This window comes from Triticum dicoccoides, chromosome 2B, assembly GCF_002162155.2.
Source record: "Triticum dicoccoides isolate Atlit2015 ecotype Zavitan chromosome 2B, WEW_v2.0, whole genome shotgun sequence".
In the NCBI taxonomy this organism is placed as follows: domain Eukaryota; kingdom Viridiplantae; phylum Streptophyta; class Magnoliopsida; order Poales; family Poaceae; genus Triticum; species Triticum dicoccoides.
The window spans coordinates 116,583,273-116,587,020 of record NC_041383.1 but is presented as its reverse complement, the minus strand read 5'-3'; positions in this window follow the sequence as shown (position 1 = coordinate 116,587,020).

Sequence of the window (3,748 nt, the reverse complement as noted above, 5' to 3'; positions counted from 1 at the left end):
TCCATTCTCTGGAACAATGGAACGAGCTAATGACTTATTGGAAATAATACATACCGATGTATGCGGTCCAATGATTGTTGAGGCTCGTGGCGGGTATCATTATTTTCTTACCTTCACAGATGATTTGAGCAGATATGGGTATATCTACTTAATAAAGCATAAGTCTGAAACATTCAAAAAGTTCAAAGAATTTCAGAGTGAAGTGGAAACTCATCATAACAAGAAAATAAAGTTTCTACGATCTGATCGTGGAGGAGAATATTTGAGTTACGAGTTTGGTCTTCATTTGAAAAAATGTGGAATAGTTTCGAAACTCACGCCACCTGGAACACCACAGCATAATGGTGTGTTTGAACGTCATAACCGTACTTTATTGGATATGGTGCGATCTATGATGTCTCTTACTGATATGTTACTCCCGAGATTCGATCGTCGGTATCCCTATACCTTGTTCAATCTCGTTACCGGCAGGTCACTTTACTCGTTTCGTAATGCATGATCCCGTGACTAACTCCTTAGTCACATTGAGCTCATTATGATGATGCATTACCAAGTGGGCACAGAGATACCTCTCTGTCATACGGAGTGACAAATCCCAGTCTCAATTCGTGCCAACCCAATAGACACTTTCGGAGATACATGTAGTGCACCTTTATAGCCACCTAGTTACATTGTGACGTTTGATACACCCAAAGCATGCCTACGGTATCCGAGAGTTGCACAATCTGATGGTGTAAGGAAGTGATACTTGACATTAGAAAAGATCTTAGCAAACGAACTACACGATCTTGTGCTATGCTTAGGATTGGGTCTTGTCGATCACATTATTCTCCTAATGATGTGATCCCGTTATCAATGACATCCAATGTCCATGGTTAGGAAACCATAACCATCTATTGATCAACGAGCTAGTCAACTAGAGGCTCACTAGGGACATGTTGTGGTCTATGTATTCACACATGTATTACGGTTTCCAGTTAATACAATTATAGCATGAACAGTAAAAAATTATCGTGAACAAGGAAATATAATAATAACCATTTCTATTATTGCCTCTAGGGCATATTTTCAACAGTCTCCCACTTGCACTAGAGTCAATAATCTAGTTCACATCACTATGTGATTGTAATGAATCCAACACCCATGGGGTTTGATCACATCATGCTTGTGAGAGAGGTTATTAGTCAACGGGCTAAACCCTTCAGATCCGTGTGTGCTTTACAAATCTCTACGTATCTTGTAGATGCAGCTACCACGTGCTATTTGGAACTATTCCAAATAACTGGTCTACTATATGAATCCGGTTTACTACTCTGAGTCATCCAAATTAGTGTCAAAGTTTGCATCGACGTAACCCTTTACGACGAACTCTTTTACCACCTCCATAATTGAGAAAAATTCCTTAGTCCACTAAGGGTAACTTTGACCATTGTCTAGTGATCCATTCTTGGATCACTCTTGTACCCCTTGACTGACTCATGGCAAGGCACACTTCAGGTGCAGTACACAGCACAACATACTATAGAGCATAGGGGATGACCCTCGTCCTTTCTCTCTCCTCTGTCGTGGTCAGGTCTTGAGTCTTACTCAATACTCACACCTTATAACACAGCCAAGAACTCCTTCTTTGCCGATCTATTTTGAACTCTTTCAAAATCTTGTCACGGTACGTATTCATTTGAAAGTACTATCAAGCGATTTTGATCTATCCTTATAGATCTTGATGCTCAATGTTCAAGTAGCTTAATCTAGGTTTTCCATTAAAAACACTTTTCAAATAACCCTATATGCTTTCCAAAAATTCTACATCATTTTTGATCAACAATATGTCAACAACATATACTCATCAGAAATTCTATACTGCTCACACTCACTTCTTTGGAAATACAAGTTTCTTATAAACTCTATATAAACCCAAAATCTTTGATCATCTCATCAAAGCGTATATTCGAACTCCGAGATGCTTACTCCAGTCCTTAGAAGGATTGTTGAAGCTTTGCATACTTGTTAGGATCTTTTAGGGTTGACAAAACCTTCTGGTTGTATCACATACAACCTTTCCTCAAGTATCTCGTCGATGAAATAATGTTTTTGACATCCTATCTGCAAGATTTCATAAATAATGCAGTAACTGCTAATATAATCCCAATAGACTCCTAGAACTGCTACGAGTGAGAAAGTCTCATCGTAGTCAACTCCTTGAACTTGTTGGAAAACACCTTAGCGACAAGTCGAGCTTTCCTAATGGTGACACTTACCATCATTGTACGTCTTCCTTTTATAATCCATTTGTACCCAACAGCCTTACGACCATTAAGTAGTTCTTTCAAAAAACACACTTTGTTTTCATACATGGATCCTCTCTCGGATTTTATGGCCTCGAGCCATTCATCGGAATCCGGGCCCACCATCGCTTCTCCATAGCTCGTAGGTTCATTGTTGTCTAGCAACATGACCTCCAAGATAGGATTACCGTACCACTCTGAAGCAGTATGCGTCCTTGTCGACCTACGAGGTTTGGTAGTGACTTGATCCGAAGTTTCATGATTACTATCATCAGCTTCCACTTCAACTGGTGTAGGCGTCACAGGAACAACTTCCTGTGCCCTGCTACATACTGGTTGAAGTGATGGTTCAATAACCTCATCAAGTCTCCACCATCCTCCCACTCAATTCTTTCAAGAGAAACTTTTTCTTGAGAAAGGGCCCATTTCTAAAAACAATCACTTTTGCTTCCGGATCTGAGATAGGAGGTCTTCCCAACTATTTTGGGTGTCCTATGAAGATGCATTTATCCATTTTGGGTTCGATCTTATCAAGATGAAACTTTTTCACATAAGCGTCACAGCCCCAAACTTTCAAGAAACGACAGCTTAGGTTTCTCTAAACCATAGTTCATACAGTGTCATCTCAATGGAATTACGTGGTGCCCTATTTAAAGTGAATGCGGTTTTCTCTAATGCCTAACCCATAAACGATAGTGGTAATTCGATAAGAGACATCATGGTATGCATCATATCCAATAGGGTGCAGCTATGATGTTCGGACACACCATCACACTATGGTGTTCCAGGTGGTATTAGTTGTGAAATTTTTTCCACAATGTCTTAATTTTGTACCAAACTCGTAACTCAGATATTCATCTCTATGATCATATCATAGACATTTTATCCTATTGTCACGACGATCTTCAACTTCACTCTGAAATTTCTTGAACCTTTCAATAATTCAGACTTGTGTTTCATCAAGTAAATATACTTAGCATCTACTCAAATCATCTGTTAAGTAAGAACATAACGATATCCACTGCGTGCCTCAGCACTCATTGGACTGCACACATCAAAATGTATTACTTCCAACAAGTTGCTTTCTTGTTCCATCTTACTGAAAACGAGGCTTTTCAGTCATCTTGCCCATGTGGTATGATTTGCATGTCTCAAGTGATTCAAAATCAAGTGAGTCCAAATGACCCATCTGCTTGGAGTTTCTTCATGCGTTTTATACCAATATGACTCAAATGGCAGTGCCACAAGTAGGTTGTACTATCATTACTATCTTATATCTTTTGGCATGAACATGTGTATCACTACGATTGAGATTCAATAAACCATTCATTTTAGGTGCAAGACCATTGAAGGTATTATTCAAACAAACAGAGTAACTATTATTCTCCTTAAATGAATAAACGTATTGTGATAAACATAATCCAATCATGTCTATGCTCAACGCAAACACCAAATAAAAATTA